This window comes from Aquarana catesbeiana, linkage group LG02 (assembly GCF_042186555.1).
Source record: "Aquarana catesbeiana isolate 2022-GZ linkage group LG02, ASM4218655v1, whole genome shotgun sequence".
NCBI lineage: Eukaryota > Metazoa > Chordata > Amphibia > Anura > Ranidae > Aquarana > Aquarana catesbeiana.
In genome coordinates, this window is record NC_133325.1 from 159,753,888 (window position 1) to 159,777,015 (window position 23,128).

The window sequence follows — 23,128 nt, forward strand, 5'->3', positions numbered from 1 at the left end:
GTGTTCAGAGTGATATGCAGTGCTATGCTCTGTACACACGATTGGATTTTCCTGACAGCAAATGTTGGATGTGAGCTTGCTGTCGGAAAGTCTGACCGTGTATATGCTCCATAGAACATTTGTTGTCGGAATTTCTGCCAACAAATGTTTGAGAGCAGGTTCTCAAATTTTCCGCCAACAAAACTTGTTGTCAGAAATTTCGAGCGTGTGTACACAATTCCGACGCACAAAGTGCCACGCATGCTCAGAATCAAGCAGAAGAGCCGTGTTGGCTATTGAACTTCATTTTTCTTAGCTCGTCGAACATGTTGTATGTCACCGTGTTCTTGACGTTCAGAATTTCCGACATTTGTGTGACCGTGTGTATGCAAGACAAGTTTGAGCCAACATCCTTCGGAAAAAAATCCACGGTTTTATCGTGTGTACAGGGCATTGGTTTACTGCCTCACATAGTGCTTGGCTTTTAGGCCAAAAAGTTCAATTTTGGTCTCATCTGACCAGAGCACCTTCTTCCGCATGTTTACGGTGTCCCCCCACATGGCTTCTCACAAACTGAAAACAGTACTTCTTATGCCTATCAGTGCCCATCTGTACAACATATCAGTGTAGCTTAAGAGTGCTGCCTAATCAGTGCCCAACAGTACAGTCCCATTAGTGCAGCCTAATCAGTGCAGAGAGGGACGCAGTGCGATGAGGACAGAGATGGACACCAGGGACAGAGAGGTACGCTGGTGCTAGACAGAGAGGGATCCAGTGCGATGAGGACAGGAGGGACACCAGGGACAGAGAGGGGGATGCAGTGCGATGAGGACAGACAAGGACACCAGGGACAGAGAGGGACACTGGGGACAGACAGAAAGGGATGCCAGGGACACAGAGGGATGCTGGGGACAGACAGAGGGACACCAGGGACAGAGAGGGAGACAGTGTGATGAGGACAGTGAGGGATGTTGGGGACAGAGAGAGGGATGCAGTACGATGAGGACAGAGAGGGACACCAGGGACAGAGAGGGACACTGGGCACAGAGAGGAATGCCAGGAACACAGAGGGACGCTGGGGACAGAGAGGGACACTGGGGACAGACAGAGAGGGACGCAGAGCAATGAGGACAGAGAGGGAGACCGGAGACAGTTAGGGACACTGGGGACAGACAGAGAGGGAGACAGTGTGATGAGGACAGTGAGGGATGTTGGGGACAGAGAGAGGGATGCAGTACGATGAGGACAGAGAGGGACACCAGGGACAGAGAGGGACACTGGGCACAGAGAGGAATGCCAGGAACACAGAGGGACGCTGGGGACAGAGAGGGACACTGGGGACAGACAGAGAGGGACGCAGAGCAATGAGGACAGAGAGGAAAACCAGGGACAGAGAGGAACGCTGGGGACAGACAGAGAGGGATGCTGCGGACAGACAGTGAGGTATGCAGTGCGATGAGGACAGAGAGGGACACCGGAGACAGAGAGGGACACTGGGTACAAACAGAGGGACACTGGGGACAGACAGAAAGGGACGCAGTGTGATGAGGACAGAGAGGGAAACTAGGGACAGACAGGGACACTAGGGACAGACAGAGAGGGATCCAGTGCGATGAGGACAGAGGGGGATGCTGGGAACAGAAAGAGGGACGCAGTGCGATGAGGACAGAGAGGGACACCAGGGACAGAGAGGAACACTGGGCACAGAGAGGAATGCCAGGGACACAGAGGGACGCTGTGGACAGACAGGCACACTGGGCACAGACAGAGAGGGATGCAGTGCAATGAGGACAGAGAGAGACACCAGGGACAGAGAGGGACACTGGGGACAGACAGAGAGGGATCCAATGTGATGAGGACAGAGAGGGACGCCGGGGACAGAGAGGGATGCTGGGGACAGAGAGAGGGACACAGTGCGATGAGGACAGAGAAGGACACCAGGGTTAGAGAGGGACACTGGACACAGACAGAGAGGGATGCCAGGGACACAGAGGGACTCTGGGGACAGACAGAGAGGGAAACCAGGGACAGAGAGGGACGCTGGGGATAGACAGAGAGGGACGCAGTGCGATGAGGACAGAGAGGGACACCAGGGACAGAGAGGGACGCTGGGGACAGACAGAGGGACCCTGGGGACAGACAGAGAGGGACGCAGTGTGATGAGGACAGAGAGGGAAACCAGGGACAGAGAGGGACACTAGGGACAGACAGAGAGAGATGCTGGGAACAGAGAGAGAGGGACGCAGTGCGATGAGGACGGAGAGGAATGCCAGTGACAGAAAGAGATGCTGGGGACAGAGCGAGAGAGGGACGCAGTGCAATGAGGACAGAGAGGGACGCTGGTGACAGAAAGGGATGCTGGGGACAGAGAGAGAGAGAGAGAGACGCAGGGGCACCAGGGACAGTGAGGGACGCTAGGGACAGACAGAGAGGGATGCTGGGGACAGACAGAGAGGGACGCAGTGCGATGAGGACAGACAGGGATGCCGGTGACAGAAAGGGATGCTAGGGACAGAGAGAGAGGGACGCAGTGCGATGAGGACAGACAGGGACGCCGGTGACAGAAAGGGATGCTAGGGACAGAGAGAGAGGGACGCAGTGCGATGAGGACTTAGGGAAACCAGGGACAGAGAAGGACGCTGTGGACAGACAGAGAGGGACGCTGGGGACAGACAGAGGGATACCGGGGACAGACAGAGAGGGACACCGGGGACAGACAGAGAGGGATACCAGGGACATAGAAGGATGCTGGGAACAGACAGAGAGGGACACCGGGGACAGAGAGAGATGCCGGGGACAGAGAGGGATGCCGGGGACAGAGAGGGATAGACGCAGTGCGATGAGGACAGAGAGAGACACCAGGGGCAGACAGAGAGGGACACAGTGCAATAGAGGACAGAGAGGGTGCAGTGGGGACAGGGGACACAGGGAGACACAGGGAGACACAGGGGGACACGGGGGGGTTGAGGACACCGTGAAGGGGGGGACACTGTGGGTGGGTGGGGGACACAGGGGGACACTGTGGTAGAGAGGGGGAGGACACGGGGACGCTGTGGTGGGGAGGGCACAAAGGAACACTAGGGTGGGGGGGGACAAGGAGAGTATTATGGGGCCTCCTGCATCTGTACTGGCTGCACCCCCCCCAATGGTGGCGGCCCTGGTGTCTCTAGACTCCTGTAAAAAAATAGACAGACTCACCCATCCCTGTAATAATAACACTACCCGTCATCTTCTCTCTTCTCTCCCTTTCCTCCTCGTATCGTCACAGACCCCACTCCAGGCTGGGGAGGAGATTCAGTGTTGATGCCGCGTGGAGGAGGGTAGGTGGACCATTAGGCTCCGCCTCCACCAGTTAACCACTTCAGCCCCAGACTATTTGGCTGGCCAAAGACCAGAGCACTTTTTGCGATTTGGCACTGCATCGCTTTAACTGACAAGTGCGCGGTCGTGCAACGTGGCTCCCAAACAAAATTGACGTCCTTTTTTCCCACAAATAGAGCTTTCTTTTGGCGGTATTTGATCACCTCTGCGGTTTTTATTTTTTGCGCTATAAACAAAAAAATAACAATAACAATTTTGAAAAAAACGCATAATTTTTTACTTTCTGCTATAATAAATATCCCCAAAAAATATATTAAAAAAAACATTTTTTTCCCTCAGTTTAGGCCGATACGTATTCTGCTACATATTTTTGGTTAAAAAATCACAATACGCGTTTATTGATTGGTTTGCGCAAAAGTTATAGCGTCTACAAAATTGGGGTTAGTTTTTTTTTGCCTCTTTTATCATTAATTTTTTTTTTTTACTAGTTATGGCGGCGATCTGCAATTTTTTTTTTTTTGCTACATCAGCATTTACATTGAGAGGATTTAAATCACCATTTTGGCTCATTTTTTCCCGTCTCGTTGTCGTCACATCATAGTAGCGGAAGCATAGCTTTTTTTTTTTTTCAATTTTATTCATTTTAGGAAAACTTTGGTTATTCTTTACAAAAGTTTAAAAATCCACACAGCTCACACTACGCCCCAGTATGCAGCTTAAATTCACCTACCCGAACCCACCTTTCCCCACCCACCCCCGGCCTACAGACAGCTCCTGGTAACGCATGCTTTCATTACATGAACATCTCTGCGAATCTCCCTGTTTTTTTTAAGGATATCCACTTCGCCCACTTTCCTCCCTCCAGGTCCTCTTCTATCTCTAGCCTAATATCTTCACCCTCACCCACTTCCAAGATATAGGTTTCATTGACCCTTATTAACCAATCACGAATGCTTGGGCCCTCAGCCTCTTGCCATTTTTTTGGTATTAAACTCTTTGCCGCATTTAATAGTACTGGAGTTAAAGATACATTGTACTTACTTATATGACCTTCAGTCCCATGGAACAAGCACACCCAGGGGTCCTCCTTAATCTCAGCACCCATTATCTCCTGTGTTATCTTTAGCACCTCCTGCCAGAATTTTTTAAAAATTGGGCATTCCCACCAGAGGTGGGCCATTGTTCCCCTGATGGAGCACCCCCTCCAGCAATTTCCAGAAATTTCCGGTTGCATCTTATTTATTCTATCAGGTGTCATGTACCATCTGGCTAAGCATTTAAAATTTGATTCTATCATTCTCGTGTCTACTGCTGATTTATGAGTTGCGTTTAAGATGGCCTCCCAAGTTACTCCGCTGGATAAGGATCCTAATTCGGATTCCCATTTGTTGAAATATAACGGTTTCACTGCTTCCCCCTCGTCCCGCACTATTTTGTATAAGTCTTTTATTTTCCTAAAAACTCTATTCTTCAAGAACAATTTCTCCAAACGGCTGAAGTTCTTCTTGTCTCTAGGGGGGCCGGGGAGGCTTTTAATAAAGAGCGCAAGTTGGTTATATCGCCATGTGTCTATTTTCATTAGGTCCTTGAGTAGGTTTAACTCCTGAAAAGTGACAATCTTACCATCTTTCATAATATCTATCAGTTGTGTATCATTATTTTTTATCCAATTCCCTCCCACTTCCCTCAACCCTGGCGGAAAAAACTCGTTATCTTTTAAATAAATAAATAGTGAATTAAACTCCCAAGCATTTTGTTTATGTAACTGATCCCAAATCTTTTTTTTAAATTGCTTTTATTTTCCTCTTGTAGCAATAAGAGTAATAACAAAGTTACACATTTTACATAACAGAGTGCAATTAGAGTGCATATGTCAGGGGTCATAAAACCTAATTCAAGCAATATATTAAAACCCAGTGTTTCGCGTGTCTTTTGTGCACTATAGTGTTTTTTAAGTGCTCACTTATAGATACGTGTCAATATTTTATGTTGTGCTACATTTATCCCCTTTATTTCCCTTCCCCTCTATCCCCCTAATTTCCCTCCCTCCTTTATCTACCTATCCCCCTACCACTCCCTTCTTTTCCCATATCCTATAGACAACACATAAATTAGGGTCATAGGAGGAAAAAGCTCCGGAATTCGCGACATGCTATATCTATTTAACCCCCGGTGGGATCCGTTCCAGCACTCTAGTTTTTACTGTACTAGCTAGGTATTCGCCCCTGTAATCATCAGAGAATTAGTAGTGATTGATTCAGAGTAGATGGCGGGTATTCAATTCCTGCAACCAAGGTTTCCATAGACCAATAAATTTTCTATAGTTCCCTTTTTTAATATATACTGTCCTCTCTGTCCAGACCAGGGAATCCACTGTCTTGAGCCAAACCTCTATAGATGGAGGTTTTTTCGAGAGCCAGGACTGTGCTATCAGCTTTCTAGCCTGGTATAAGCATCTGACTGTGGCTGTGATTGAGTTAGTATGACCCGTGGTATCTCCCACCAGCCCCAACACGCATACCCTGGGGTCCAGCTCTAATTTAACTTTAAATCTGCGGTTGATTGTCCTGACCACATCCGTCCAGTATCTTACCAATTTTGGACATCTCCAAACCATATGTATAAGATCCCCTGTCCTGCTACACCTAGGGCATCTATCGTCTGATCTACCCCCAAATCTATATAATCTTCTAGGGGTATAGTAAGCTCTATGTACGAGAAGTAGATGTGAGGCCTTCTGCGAGGGAGAGACGGACACCAACTGTCCCAGTTTCAATATTTTTTGCCATTGGGCGTCCCACAGCTTTCCCACATCCGCCTCCCATCCCGCTCTGGGCCCAGCAGCCGCGCTTTGAGGCAGTATCTTGTCCACTAACTGTATGTACACAGCTCCAATCAGCCCCTTAGTATTTGTTGCTTTGACAACTTTATTGAGGAGAGGCGTTTTACTTTGCTCCATAGGGGAGGACCTAAATTGGGTACACAGCGCGTGCCTTATCTGCAAATATTTGTAGAATGTATTGTATGGGACACCAAATTCCGTTCTGAGATCCATAAAGGATTTCAGATTGCTATCAATATATAACTGCACCAACCTATGGATTCCATGATTTTCCCAGACAGGATGCTTCTCTATAGCCCTTAGTTCCCCCAGAGATTCATTAGACCATATTGGCGAATATTCCGTAACGCCCCTGTACCCCATAATCCACTTAACTGTCTGCCAGATTTTACTTACTAGTTTAGATGTTGGTAAATTTCTCTGGAGAGAGCCGACCTCAAGTGCATCTACTAGGCACCTATGTGGGCTACCTTCCAGCATTATTTTATTGCTAGCACTTGGTTCGCTCAGGGATTCACAGCTCCCTAGGTGCTGCATCTGGGCAGCCAGAAAGTATCCGTACAGATGGGGAATTGCTAATCCTCCCTCCCAGGTAGGGCGCTGTAGTGCCTGCAGTTTAATCCTGGCCTGGCCTTTCTTCCAGAGAAGGTCCCTAAATAAAGAGTCTATTTTTATAAACCATTTTCTCCCGATCCACACCGGGGAATTATGGAGAGTATAGAGAATTTGTGGTAACCAGATCATTCTGATCAAGTTTGCGCGCCCTGCCAATGACAGGGGAAGCCGACACCAAATATCACATTTTTTTTTAAGCTTCGCGAGTAGTGGGACCAAATTATCCCGAATATAATCATTGGGATCGCTAGCCAGTTCTATTCCCAGATACTTTATTTTATCAGTTACTTTTAGCCCAAGGTGGCCGTCAGGGGGGGGTTATTAATTAGGTCTATCTGTAGTAGTGAAGATTTGTCCCAGTTAACTACTAGGCCCGACACTTTCCCAAATCCTTCTACCAAACCCATCATTTTTTCCGGAGATGGGCCCGTATCACCCAGAAATACCAGGACATCGTCCGCGTAGAGTGCGATTCTTTCTTCACTACCCCTCCTCCTGAAGCCCTGTATGTCCGGTGCCCTCCTTATGACCTCCGCCAGCGGTTCCATCGCCAGGGCGAACAGGAGGGGGGACAGCGGACACCCCTGCCTTGTGCCCCTCTCCAATGTCAGACTGTCTGTATACTCGTTGTTGATCTTTAACTTGGCTGATGGGTGGCTATACAAGATTTTTACCCATTTAACAAAAATCGGGCCAAACCCAAATTTATCCATTATTTCCCAGAGGTAACCCCATTCCGAGCTATCAAAAGCTTTAGCAATATCCAGTGACATAACTGCTCTAGGATCCCCACCTACTACTGGGGTCTGCAGGTTCAAATATGCTCTTCTAATATTGACACTAGTAGACCTATGAGGAATAAATCCCGTCTGTTCTGGGTGGATCAGTTTGTCAATGCATTTGCTTAGCCTGGTTGCCAAAACCTTTGCAAGGATTTTGATATCCGAACAGAGCAGGGAAATTGGTCTATATGAGGCCACCTCTAGTTGATCTTTCCCTTCCTTTTGGATAAGTATAATATTGGACTCTGACATTGAGGAGGGGAGGCCACCGTCCACGAACGCCTCCTCTAGTGTACTCAAAAGAGTGGGGAGCAAAATCCCCCCGTAGTATTTGTATATTTCTAGGGGAAGTCCGTCTGGGCCTGGAGTTTTATGATTGGGCATAGCCGCCACCGCGCTTCTGAGTTCCTCTAGGGTTATAGGGGCCTCTAAATTCATTTTGTCTATTGTAGTTAGAGTTGGTAATGTAATTCCCTTCAGTAATCTGTCTAACGCGCCGTTTCCATGCGAGCTGTTTTGTTTTGTACAGGGAACTATAAAAGTCAAAGAATATCTCTCTTACCCTCTCGGGATCCGTTACTATTTCCCCGTTTGGGGATCTGATCGCGGAGATTGTTGAGGACGGGGAATTGGTGCTAGCCACTACAGCAAGCATGCGCCCCACTCTTTCCCCCTCCTCAAAAAATCTCCGCCTCTGGAAAAGCCTTTTATTTTCAGCCTTTCTCATTGTCACCGCTTTATAATCCTGCTGCTTCTTAACCCATAACTTCCTTAACTCTATAGTAGGGCGCAAAACATACTGCCCTTCCAGGTCTATCACCTCCTTTCTGATGCGATCTTCCTGCATTTTTGTTTTTCGCTTTGCCATCGCTATTTGCTGGATTAGAAGCCCTCTAAGAAAGGCCTTTAGTGCATCCCAGACCACCCCCCCTGCCGCCGTGCCCAAGTTATACAAAATGAACTCCTTCAGGCTAGTGGAGATTTCCTCCCTATTCCCTATTATCTCTAACCATACTGGGTTTACTGACCAAGACCTATATATCTGTCTGTCCCCGGTGCAGATCAGCAGCTTTAAAGGTGAGTGGTCTGATAGTCCCCTTGGGCCGTAATCTATTTTATGTACTATAGGGAGTACTTCCTTATTGCCTATGGCTAGATCTATTCGAGATAGTGTACAGTGCGTCCCTGAGTAGCAGGAATACTGTCTGGCGTTTGGATTACGGATTCTCCATAAGTCGCACCACCCCACTTCTTCTAGAAACTGCTTAAGCCTCCCTTCCGTTCCTCTCCCTATCCGGGTGCTCAATGAGAGTCTATCCTGCCGACTATCAAGGACTGTGTTAAAATCGCCTACCAGGATCAATGGGATCCCTATCTTGTTCTCCATGTATTCTAGCAGAGAGTATAGAATTTCTAACTTGCTAGGAGGAGGAATATATATATTTGCTATAACAAATTCTCTCCCGTCCAATGAGCAGTGTAAAAAAATATAGCAGCCCAGCGTGTCAATCCGCGCATCCCCGCAGGTAAACGACACCCCTTTTTTAATCAATATACTCACTCCTCTCGAATAAGAAGAGTAAACCGCGTGAAATTGCGCTTGAAATTTCCTACCCCCCAATTTTGTCTTAGTTTCGTTTGTTAGATGCGTCTCCTGCAAGCAGAGCAGATCAACACCCTGGGCCTCCAACTCAGAAAGGACAGCAGACCTCTTAACAGGATCGCCCAATCCCCTAACATTCCATGAACCTATTCCGATCACACTGGGCATCATTAAAAAAGAGAAACAAGAAGAAAAATAAGAAAAAGGTTTTTAGCAGGAAAATAGATAGCAACCATATTATACGGTATACAGCGCGTGCCACCTTCTAAATCCCTCCCCGGGGCACCAAGCTTCTTAACATCTACTATAGCTCCACTCTGGATCCCAGGCCCACCAAGCGTGTTGAGGCAATATTTTGGGGGCACGTGGGGGGAGGGGAGGAGGGGAAAACCCCCTTCCCCCCTACCCCCACAAGCCCCCCCTACTTCCATCTTTTCCGCATGTGTAAGTAAATAACCCAATCCCTTATTTAAATTACTTCCCTCCCTCCCCCCCTGGTTCATTTTATTAATGTGTTTAAGTCCCACATGGGGACTAAGTGACTCTTTATCCTGTGACCTTCCCTTAACCCCCCCATGCCTGTTTCGGCTAGCCCTGAGGGCTTTTACTGTGACCCAATCTACCCCATGCCTCCCTACCACACCTAATACCAACCGTACCCACCCATTAACCTCCTCCTGCCCCCCTCCCCCCCTCCCTACATTTATAACAGCACCCTTAGAAAAAACCCCAAGGTAATGAGACAAAAATAGAAAAAAACAAAACAATGCACCCCACAACCTTAATCGTGTACCATCCCACATTTAAGGCTTCCACAAACTCTACAACCCACTCTCCCCCCCACCTCCGGCCCGCCCTGAATAGCAAGAGAATAATAAACTCTCCCCCAGCCCCCTAATCCCATCCCACCATCCATCCTTTAATACTGCAACATTTTAATTTGTCCTCTTCATTCTCTTCTCTTGCAGCCCTCCTGACCTCCCAGGATTATAAGTTCTCTTTATGGTTTTCCAGCCACACTGAGGCCTTATCAGCTGCATCAAAAAAGTAGACTGACCCCGAAGCTTCTACCCTCAATCGTGCTGGATATAGTAAGGCATATGGGATTTTATGGGACCGCAAAGCTCGCTTCACCTCCAGAAAGCCTGCCCTTTTCTTTTGCAGATCCGGGGAGAAGTCGGGGTACAGTGAGATCCTGCTGCCATTATGGGAGATATCTCCTTTCTCTCTTGATTTTTGCATTAACACCACCTTGTCCTTATAGCAGAGCAGCTTAAGAATCATTGGTCTAGGGCATCCCCCCGATGCGGTTGGCCTAGTGGGAATTCGATGCGCCCTCTCGATAGCAAAGTAAGGTGAAAATATATCAGACCCAAAAAAGCCTTTAAGCAGATTTTCCATGAAAGTTTCAGGACAGGGACCTTCACTTCCCTCGGGGAGGCCCAGGACCCTAACATTGCATCTGCGCATTCTATTTTCCATTTCGTCCATTTTATTTCTATACATTTCAAACTGCGTTTGTATATTCTTAAATTCCCGCTGCATCGGAAACACTGTGTCCTCAAGTTGGCTCAGCCTTTCCTCTATAAGGGCAGTCCTTTCCAGTACCTTCTGGAGCTCCTGGCTCATAGAGCGTAATTCTACCTTGAGGCCCCCCAGTTGATCACACAGGTCACACAAGGACCCCTTGCATGAGTTCATCGCAGCTAATACCTCCTTTAATGTGGGCTCTGATTCAGATATTATGGTGGGGCCAGCTGAGGCACCGCTGTTTAGTGAGGTTGTTTTCTCCAAGGGGGCAATTTCTGGGCTTTTTTTATTTGATGCGTTTTTAGTACCGGCCGGTAATGCAGCTGGAGCTGTTGACATTCTGCCCGTACTTTTCCGCTCCCCAGATGGCCCTGTCTGTGTTTTCTCGTGAGGGAGCTGATTGCCTTTAACGGGGGTATGAGCAGGGGTGTGCGCAAACTTTTCCAGTCTTGCTGCGGCTGTCACTGCTAGGGGTGTCGGCGCTGCCGAGGCCCCCTTATCCTTAACAGAGCGAGTTGCCTGTGATGTTGTATTTTCATTAGACTGTTGGGGGTCCTCTCCCTTCTTTCTAGTCATCATTGGAAGTATTTGGGGAGACACAAAAAAAACAAAAAAAAAAATGGAAGAAGCGTGGTTCCAGCAGTGGTTTGCCCCTTAACTATTATGCAATATATCCAGGGGCTACCACAATCCCCCCCTCTGCAGCACTCCCTAGGAGGCAACCGTGACAGTCCCAGGGCCCCAGAAGAAGCTTAGTTGGACTTCTCTTTACTTTCTTTCTCCCCTTCCTTTCCCTTCTTGTCTCCCCTCTTCGTCCACCGCTTTCCTTACTTCTTTACACTCTTTACTGTTCTCTGCACTCCTCTTCCCTCGCTGCCCCCGCCTCTCCTTTTTTACAATGTCCGAGGCTCAATTACCAGCCCCTGCAGGAGGTGTATGGCATGGAGTACAGCAGGATATGATCTTACAGGGTACAGACTAAGAAAAAGTCCTCCTCCACAGCCCCCCCGGCTTTTATGGGCTAAGCCCGCAGGGCACTCGTACCTGACCTGAAAGTGCTTCGGAGCGGTTCTCTTCCTCGTGCATCTAGCGACTGTTTTGCCGTTGGCTGGAATCTGCTGCTGTAGCTGTGGCTGTGACTACAGCTGAGGAGAGAGAGGGGAGGTCGGATTCAATACTGGAGCTGGAGCAGGACACTTTGGCTGCGACTCCCAGGTCTCCGACACAGCGGCTCACTCAGATATCGCGGGATCTCCGGGGGTTGCTAGGCGCCCAGTCCTGCCACCATGGAAGGGGGGGGCCCGCCGCGCGGCCCGTATGAGAAGCGAGCCCGGCGGGGCCCAGACCGGTACGTGTCAGCGCGGTGAAGCGGGAGTGGCGGAGGATGGAGAGCAGCTGTCCTGGACGCGGCAACCAACTGAGGCGGGAAGCGAGCATCAGAGGCCGGGTGACAGGATATACTAGCAGCAAGCTAGATGGTGGGCTGGGGAGAGCCAGCGGGGACAGGGCTGAGCAGTATGTAGGCCGGAGCTAGGAGGGAGCTCACACACACACCCTCTCACAGCGGCATCCCGATCCCAAATCTTTAAAGTGTAGCGTGTTATAATATGTGCATTTGGTCCTAAATTCCTAAAGTGTGGGGGATTCCAAATGAATTGGTGAAGTTTTACATTACTCATATCTTTTTCTAAGCTTACCCATCTTTTATCAATCGGTTCCTTTCCCCAATCTAACACCCGTGATACTAGTATCACTCTGTGATATTTTTTAAAGTCTGGGAGAGCCAAACCACCCTGTGCTTTATCCCTACTCAGGACCTTGTAGGCAATCTGTGGCTTCTTATTTTTCCAAATGAATCTAGTAAGAATATTATTCAGTGCCCTAAAAAACGGGATTGGAAGGAACTGCATTTTATACAGGATCTTCGTTGCCAGGGTCATTTTGACAGTATTTACTCGTCCGATCCAAGAGATTGGCAGATGCATACTTTTTCTCGTTTCCTGCTTGATCTCATCGAGGAGAGGAATGAAGTTTAATAGGTACAATTTCCTTAAGAAATTTGCTAATGTAACTCCCAGGTAGCTAATTTTTTTGCTCCACAGGAAAAGGAAATTTTCCTTAAGTTTAGTTGCTTGTTGTCCATCGATATTAATGTTTAAAACAACTGATTTGCTAAGGTTAACCTTATAATTCGATAGCTCCTCATAACTCCTCAGAGTGGCCAGGAGGTTGGGAAGTGAAATCCTCGGTTTGACGATGTAAAACAATACATCATCGGCAAACTCAGAGAGCTTGTGTACGTCTCCCTCCACCTCACATCCGCATATGTCCGGATTTTTTCGAATCAAGGCTAGTAAGGGTTCTAAGGTTAAAACAAACAAAAGGGGGGACAGGGGGCAGCTCTGCCTGGTCCCGTTTTCCATCCTGAACTCCGCCGATGGTGTACCATTCACCCTGACAAATGCCGAGGGGGATTTATACAATGCTTTAATCCAGTTCAACATGGTTCCACCCAGACCGTCTGCCCTCAACGTCCTCAGCATGAACCCCCAGTCTACTCTGTCGAAGGCTTTCTCTGCGTCAATCGACAGAAGCAGACCAGGGGTCCCCCTTATTTTCATCGCCTCCAATACCAGTAGCGACCTAACGCTGTTGTCTCTCCCCCCTCTCCCTGGTATAAAACCAGTCTGATCTGGGTGAATCCAGTACGACATTTTATCCTTTAGTCTACTGGCAAGTACCTTGGTGTATAATTTGATATCTGCGTTGAGCAGTGCTATCGGCCTATAACTCAAACACAGCAAGCTATCTTTCCCTTCCTTTGGTATTAGAGTTATTGCCGCTGTCAGTGCCCCATCGCATAACTCTTCCTGCCCCCTAACCTATTCCAGATCTGGCAAAGCTTGGGGATCAGGGACTCCTTACATTTTTTGTAAAAATAGGTAGTAAAACCGTCTGGCCCTGGACTCTTTCCAGAGGGAGATGCTTTCAAGGCCCTCTCAATCCCTTCTACAGAATTCAGACGCTCAAGTTCTTTTGCGTCGCTGTCCGAGAGGCTTGGTAAACCTGCCTCCCTTATGAACTCCTCCATTTTTTCCTCTCTTTCCAGGGTACCTAACTCACCTTGCCTGACCTTGTAAAGGGATGAAAAGTAACTCTGGAACTCCTCAACTATGTCTCTGGAAGTGTATTTTAGTACCCCCTTTTTATTTTGGATCCTATCTATAAAGTTGATCCCCCTTTTCCTTTTCAATACTGTTGCCAGATGCTTCCCCACCTTATTACTCCATCTAAATCTATCTTTTAGGTTTTTATTTAGAATACGCTTGGAATCGATCTCCATTAAATCTTTTAGTTCTTCTCTTTTTATAATTAGTTGGTGTAGGAGTAATTTCTGACTATCGCTATCGGCCTTATGTAACTGTTCAAGCTGATGGATTTCATCTATAAGTTCTGTTTTCCTTTTAGTGCTTTCTTTTTTCTCATTGGCCCCTAATGAAACCAGAATGCCCCTTAAATAAGCTTTTTAAGCCTCCCACAGAACTGATCCAGAAATCTCACCGGTATCATTTACCGAGAAAAACCCATCGATTTCTTCCTGTATCTTACTGCTGACACTAGGATTCTCGATGAGCTTTTCATCCAAACGCCATGAAAATGGGGACCCCCGGAATCCCGCGATCCCCACTTTCATCATGACTGGGGCGTGGTCGGACAGCGTGGTGACTCCAATCTTCGTATCCTTAACATGTTCTAATAGCCTATGATCCACCAAAAAATAATCGAGCCTTGAACAAGACCAGTGGACTGAAGAAAAAAAAAGTGTAGTCCCTATCCTTCGTGTGCTGAACTCGCCATGCATCAATCATATGGTAACTATGCAATTTCTGTCCTATTTTTTTTAGGAGTTTCCTACCCACTCCTTGTGAACTAGAGGTACTATCCAAAGTTGGATCTAAGCAGAAATTGAGATCTCCTGCCAAAATCACCTCACCTGCCCTAAAATTCATCAACTTGTTCAGTACCTGAGACAGGAATTCTATTGAATTTCTATTGGGGCAATATACATTTGCCAGGGTAACAACCCTTTCACCCACCCTCACCTTCAAAAAGAGGTAGCGGCCCTCCATATCTGCGCTCCTCTCCAAGAGCGCAAACTTGATCCTTTTTGAGAACCCAATTGCCACCCCTTTGGCCCTCTTGATGGGGGAGTCACTATAGAACCAGTTGGGGAAGCAATTGGAATATAATTTGACATGTGTGTCCTGTAAGAGATGGGTCTCCTGAAGAAACACCACGTCTGCCTTAAATTGCTTTAATTCTCTTAACACCTTGTGTCTCTTAAGAGGGGAGTTCAACCCATTAACATTGTATGTGAGACAAGTGAACTCTGACATTTAATCTTTAAATAGAACTGCGATGTAATGTCGCATGTTGCTCTTTGAACCCCTATACAGAACCTCTGCAGGACCAGATGCCCCCCCTCCCCACCAATCCACCCTGAAAGGTTGAACGCTAATATTTCAGAATTGTGCACAATTCCACTATCCCTGCCCAGTGACTCCTCTAGCAGAAATCAGACAACCAACCTCTACAGTAATATGTAGTTTTCCCCCTTTTTTTTTTCTTTTTTTTTTATATTTTTGTGGGAAACAGAAAAAGATCTTAACATGTGTCTTGACTCCGCAAGCTCCTTAAGTCCCCTTTACAGTAACCCAGGGGAGTACCAAGGGAGGCCTAGCTCCCCTTTTTTCTTTTGCCAGGGACTTCACCAGTATATTATAGAAAACTTCTGCAGCCAATGCATGTTATATCATAGTCCTGCCATGAGGTTAATACAACCATCTAGATATTACCTCGGAATTCTGGTCATTTCATTCAGGATACCTCTCCAGGGGGGGGCTGCTGACGACCACCACTCCAGACCATTTTCTCCGGTTAATACTCACAGTTGTTTTCCAGATCATCAGCAATCCAACAAGCCTCTAACCCGGGTTATACCTGGGGAAATCGGGGGGGCGGAGAGATGGCTTCCAGCCCGTCATGGCTCCCTGCTATACTCGAGGGTTCCAGTGGGGCTGGATGGACGACTTCAAACGCGCCGTTGCCACGGCAATACCCGGGGATGCCCGAGATGCTGAACGGGGCGGGAGGGCGGCTCTGGGGTGGCTCATAGAGGACTCACTCCAGGGACGGGTCCAGGCTGATAACCGGGGGTAGGGAGGAGGGCGCGCACAGCCTGCGCAGAGGGCCCCAGGCCGACCCGAAGATCTCAGCTGTTTGCCGAGTCAGCTGTGCTACTTGCGGCTTCGGCCACTCGATCGATGACCCTACACTATGCGAGCTGGAGACTTTGGCATCACGGGCAGATCAGCTACCTGCTTCCACAACGCCGCCGTCAGGTCCCTCCCCCAACTTTTGTGCGTCACATCCTGAGGTCGGCCTCGCGATCTGCAATTTTTAACATGACTGCGACATTATGGCGGGCACATCGGACAATTTTGACACATTTTTGGGACCATTGTCATTTTTACAGCGATCAGTGCTATAAAATTGCACTGATTTCTGTAAAAATGACACTGGCAATGAAGGGGTTAACCACTAGCTGGCTAGGAAGGGGTTAAGTGTGTCCTAGGGAGTGATTCTAACTGTTAGGGGGCGTGGCTACGAGTGATACATCACTGATCACTACTCCCGATCACAGGGAGCTGTGATCAGTGACAAAGTCACTAGGCAGAACGGGGAGATGCTTGTTTACATCAGCATCTCCCCATTCTTCCTCTCCGTGAGACGATTGCGGGTATCCCCGCGGACATCGAGTCCGCGGGACCCACGATCCTACTCACAGAGCTTGCAGCGGGTGCGCGATCGCCCCCCGCCGGTGGCGCGCACGCGATGGCACAGTGGCAAATTCAAAGGGACGTACAGGTGCGCCCATTTGTGCAGCCGTGCCATTCTGCGACTTAAATGTACAGGTGGCGGTCGGCAAGCAGTTAATGTGCACCTGGTCTGGCCAGTCACCCCCTCCCCCGGCCATGTATGCCCAAAGAATGCCTACAATATTGGGTAATACCGCCCTACAGCAGGCCAGCCACCGGGGCCTGTATTTGTGCTGGAGGCAGCGGCAGGAGCCAGGACTTCGGAGGACGGGTCGGGGGGGTGTTTTGGGTGGCGGGGCGACTTTTTTGAAGTCCCCCCACCCCGCAAAGTGCCGCCCTAGGTCTGGGCCTTGTCAGCCTAGGCCAAGAAACAGCACTGCCTGTCTGATGTGTTCCTTGGCCTTCATGATACTGTTTGTTCACTAAGGTTCTCTAACAAACCTCTGAGAGCTTCACAGAACAGCTGTATTTATACTGAGATTAAATTACACACAGGTGGACTCTATTTACTAATTAGGTGACTTCTGAAGGCAATTGGTTCCACTAGATCAGGGGTAGCCAACTTGGGGCCCTCCAGCTGTTGCAGAACTACAAGTCTCATCATGCCTCTGAGAGTAATTGTAACTGCCAGCCTTGCAATGCCTCATGGGAAATGTAGTTCCACAACAGCAGGAGGTCCCCAGGTCGCCTACCCCTGTACTAGATTTTAGTTAGGGGTATCAGAGTAAAGGGGGCTGAATACAAATGCACGCCACACTTTTCAGATATTTATTTGTAAAAAAAAAATTGAAAACCATTTATCATTTTCCTTCCACTTCACAAATATGTGCCACTTTGTGTTGGTCTATCACATAAAATCCCAATAAAACACATTTACGTTTTTGGTTGTAACATGACAAAATGTGGAAAACTTCAAGGGGTACCAATACTTTTTCAAGGCACTGTATGATTTGTTTCAATATATATTTTTTGTTATTTTGTACAGCTGCATTAGAGATGGGTTTCATAGATGAAAGGGCTCTTTCACAAGAAGCGGAATTGGCTTGCTCAGCGGGAGATCTCTCTGCTGATCCCCGCTGAGCAGGCAGATGACGGGTTCGTGTCCGCTCTGCTATGCAGACTGCAGAGCGGACGTGAACACAGAACTGTTCTCCTCTATAGGGCAATCGGATAGAAACAGATCCATCCGACACCATCCCAATCCGTTTGGCGGATCAGAATAGGACCATCATCAGTGGTGGCCCATGCATTAAGGGCACACGGGCGCCGCCCCCTCTCTCCTGCCACCCCCTCTAGCACCAATAGATACATTTTTGCATTGCATGAATCCATCTATGGTCACCGCTGCCTCCCCCTATTCAAGCGCCCAACCACTTTTCGGGCACAGGGCGCCTGAATTACAGTGGCGGGGGGTGGTTTTGAAGCACCTGATTAGAGCCATAGGCTTTAATAGGCGACAAAAAAGGTGACCTGCAAACGCCATGCTGGGCGCTCGCAGGTCACTCAGCTGTGTTAGAAAAGTGAATGAATATTCACTTTCCTAACACTAAACCGCCTCTCCGCCAATCAGGTGCTCGGATCTGTTACCCGTCACCTGATTGGCTGAAATGATAGGCGCTGTGATTGGATGCCAGGCGTCCAATCATAGCAGAGGACAGGAAGAGAGAATGGGAGAAGACATCGAGTAGCTGTCCCACTGAGACAGGTAAGTGCAGACGGCGAGCCTGCGGGGGGCACATTTTATATGGCACAGTGGCTGCGTTTGATGGGGCACAGTGGTAGCAATTGATGGGCACAGTTGCAGCAATTGATGGGCATAGTGGCTGCGTTTGATGGCACAGTGCCTGCGTTTGATGGGGCACAGTGGCTGCATTTTATGGGGCACAGTGGCTGCATTTTATGGGGCACAGTGGCTGCATTTTATGGCACAGTAGCTGCGTTTGATGGGCACAGTGGCTGCATTTGATGGGTACAGTGGCTGCGTTTGATGGGGTTTTTTTCTGAATTTTTCAGTTTGTTTGCGTCCCCTCAAAAATTTTGAGCACCAACCGCCACTAACCACCATCCGTCTGTTTCTGGCAGACAGGATTGGATCGTCTGCTGAAATCCACTGCTCCATAGAAGTGACTGGAAGGTCTGATTAGGTCCGCCTGAAAAACTGACAGGCAGACCTGATCGGATTGCCCGTGTGAAAGGGGCCTTAATATTTCTAGTCTTTAAAGCGCAGAGTTATTTGAGTAAAAACATTTACAGCAATTCGAAATGTGGAGTTCAGTAACTGAAGCTGTTTATGCACTGCTGAAATTTAGCCAAACTATAAGGTGTGTGTGGCCCTGCCAACACCACCCCGTTCAACAAACTTCCATGGATTTGGAATAGAGAATTTTTTTAGTATATGGCTAGCTTAAAGCAACCAATCTGTTAGTGAAAGTTTATACTATATTTAATGTAGATTCCAAATCACTTAATCTCATATGTGCTTACATGCCAATATAATTTCAAAGATTATTTTTATTGGCTACAAATAGGCTGCAAGAGATCTGCAGAGATGAGATGCAACAATGTGTTTAAAAAAATGGCAGGTTTTGATACACAGTTCTCTAATGCACTAGATGTCATTCAGTTAAAGTTAACATCTACTAGAGTTGTTTGCTATGAATCATATTACTTTGTACATGGTTGTACACTTTGCACTAGCTTACTATGTAAGGTTGAATACATGCTGTTTAGACATATTTTTTTTATAAGCACACGCTGTGCAAAGATGTAAAGTATGTGGCACTCGGGTAGTAATAAGTGTAATGCCCCGTACACACGAGCGGATTTTCTGTCGGAAAAAACTTGGATGTTTTTTCCGACGGAAATTCCGCTCAAGCTTACCTTGCATACACACGGTCACACAAAAGTTCACACACAAAAGTTCTCTGAACTTTCGACCGCCAAGAACGCGGTGACTTACAACACTATGACGAATGAAGTTCAATGCTTCACAGCATTTGCCGAATTGTTTCCGAGCATGCGTAGGAATTTTGGGCGTCGGAATTTGTACAGACGATCGCATTATCGCATAAGAACTTTTCCCGACCGAAAAATAGAGAACATGCTCTCAATCTTTTGCTGGCTGGAATTCCGCCAGCAAAAGACCGATGGAGCATACACATGGTCGCATTTTCCGACAAAAAGCTCTCATCGGAGTTTTGCTGGTGGAATTTCTGATCGTGTGTATGCGGCATTAGGAAGGATGTGATCCTAGTGGAAACTCCAGCATTAGTGAAGGCTCCTAGCACAGTAGCATATCTGTTTTTTTCAATGCTTAATATGTCAATTGACTACGCAGTGAGAATGTGTTCATGGTGGAAAGATGCCAAGCCGACTCTACTAACCTATGACCAGCTACAAGAGGACACCAACGTTTAGTTATCAATGACTCATTAGTTGAGATGTCAAAGGCACTTATGTCTCCTGCCAAGAAATTCCATTACCATCATCAATAGCATGCAAATGCTGTGGTTGTCAATGACCCTGGATGAGGAAAGACCACTAGCGATTGTTCTTCAAAAGTTAAGACATGTGTTTGTCATTACGGCTATTGATATCTATTCAATCAGTGCAAGTATTTACTTTAAAGCTAGCTGTGCCGCATCTGAACACATCTGAAATGATAAAATCAATATGCAAAATAACAATCGCCCAGTTCCAAGACATTCTTCCTCGTTTCCTTAGTACAATCAAAGCATAAAAATTATGCACAGTAAATTCTAGGCTGTTGCTTTTTTAAAGCATATGTCAGGGCAAAAAAAAAAAAAACATTTTGTACATCTCTGGAATTCATTCCTCCACATTTTATCCCTTTAAACAAATTTAATATGTGCCTTCTTTCCTCTTTGACGTGAAAACGCACCTCTGAATTCCTAAGGACACGGTGTCAGACCTGCCTACCTCATTTTAACTTGGTGGTCATTTTGACTGCAACACAAAATGATGGGACATTGAATGTTTACAGTTAGTCAGAAACATAGAAGAATGATGGCAGAAAAAGACCAAGTGGTCCATCAAGTCTGCCCCGTCATCACAAAACAAAAAGGTGAGGGTACATTTTCCAATGGGGATACCTGTTCTGGTGACAACTGTCTAAGGGGTTATTCCCCTCATTTTGCAGCAACTTCCTTTTTCGCTACTTATTTTGTGGACCAGAACAGGAAGTAATATGAAACACCCTCAATGGGGCAGGGATGCCAAAAAAAAACAACCAAGTTTAATTCTTTACCTACTCGATCCCTAGCTAAACAAATGCTGGATATGCAGTATATATACTTTAATGACACCTGTGTTGAAAGACAAACAGGGGCTGCCATTGCTGACCCCCTTCTGCAATTGCTATAATAATACTAAACCTCTGATTTTAATACTTGGAGTCACTGACTCAGAGCAAACACACAGCGAAAGAATTCAGTTAAAAGTAGGAACTCCTGGGGGCAGGAGGCGGAGCCTAGCAGAGCAGACATGCATTGTTAGAGCTCCACACCGCTGAGGAGAGAAGAGAAGGACAAAGCGGAGCCTGCAGGCTCAAAAGGTATTCATTTGAACCTTTTTGCCCCAGGGAACAAACTGTGAAAGTTTGGGCAGGAAATATGGTACTGGGAGGAAACCGTGGCAGAAATAAAAATCACCTCACAAAGAGCTCACAGGCACTCACTGCAGCTGAAGCAGCTCCAGTCACCTCACAAGATACAGCATCAGAGCGCTCTCACAGACAGAAAATGTCACAGCAAGACTCTCCATTTGAGTCAGATACAGAACAAATCCTCTCACAAACTTCTCCACAAGCCTCCTCAGTATCCCCAGTAATATTATTACAATTTGAAAAGATGCTTCATAAGGCTTTAAAACAAACCTCAGACCAAATAACAAAAAGCCTAACCAAAGAAATAAGAGAGCTGGGAAACCGCACCGCAGCCTTAGAAATAAAAATGGATGAAATTGAAATTACAACCCAAGAAAATATAACAGAATTGGAACAATTAAAAAAAGAGAATTTAATACTTCAAACTAAGCTCGAAGATTACGAAAATAGAGCCAGACGTTCAAACTTGCCCATAAGGGGAATACCTGAAACTGTGACAGACCTGCAATCTACTATTACTGCTCTATTACAAGAACTAAAGCCAGATATCCCTATTGAACGTTTAGAACTGGACAGAGTACACAGAGCCCTCACAGCCAAAAAGAAAGATGGACCCCCACGTGATATAATCACAAAATTTCATTATTACAGAACGAAAGAACAAATACTAATTGCTGCAAGAGAAAAAAAGGAACTTAATTTTCAAGGACACAATTATCAAATTTTTGCTGACCTATCCCAACTTACTATTACTAAAAGACGATCCATGAAACCCCAACTAATGGAACTGCAACGCCACAACATCATGTATCAATGGGGCTTCCCCTTTTCAGTCAGATTTAACTACCAAGGTACAATTTACAGAAGCAGATCAGCAGATGAACTACAACAAACCCTTTTAAAATTAAATCTGACAGAACCCACAAGCAGCAACACTCCCACACGCAGAAGAATGGCATCATTTTCACCTTCAGGCAGCACCCAGAAAATTTCAGAACAAAATGGGAATCATCATTCTCACAAAAGATGCCACATCATCCATGGACCAAGAAGATTCAATGGACTGACATCCTAATTCCTGATATCTCTTCATTTATTATACTAAGAGATGGTTCTCTATAAAAAACCTATATTTATAACTGAATGTAACTGCATTCTGATAGTCACACACTGTGTGGTATCATGTTACATTCCAGTTATATTTCTTATTACTTCTGATTCATATAGCCTTAGCATATATAAGTGAAATAAGGAAATTCTTGTTCAGTTATATATTATCAGGTAATAACAATAGATTTATTACTTTTTAGGACAAATATATTCAATAATCCAGAAGTAATGGAAGCTTTTTCTCTCTTTTCTTAAAACAAATATATTATTACCTAACTAGTTCCTAGAATTATGTTTTTGTTCATTCTAATCTGAAGCAATACAACCTCTATTTTATGAGTTAACATATCTAAACAGTTACATATGAATAAAATATGTAATTGTTTACTCTAAAAGGGTTAAAATCCCAAAATAATTCAAACTATCTTCATCAATACCAAAGTTATTAACAGTACCTTTCTAACTGAATTATTTAGCCTAGGGCAAGACTAACCATATACAACCACCCTGGAATAAATAATTTCAACAAAAACTATATTCTGCACTCCAATTAATGAAACATCATTTTGATGTCTTTTGACATAGCACTTCTCTCCTGTAAGCGGAAGATCCGTGTACCCCCATTAGCCCTCCTCATTCTCCCAACCATATTATGTGGGAGTGTGACGAAGGCACTTGTTCCCCTGAGAGAGATATTTATTCTCTTTCACGGGTAAATTGTGATTACTTGCAAAAAATAATTTATATAATGTATCATCTAATCTCATATGTTTTTTGTTTACTCTTTACTCCAGAATTCACTGGTTTCTTTTCTATCTATTCATCTCTTCAGTCCACACAGGT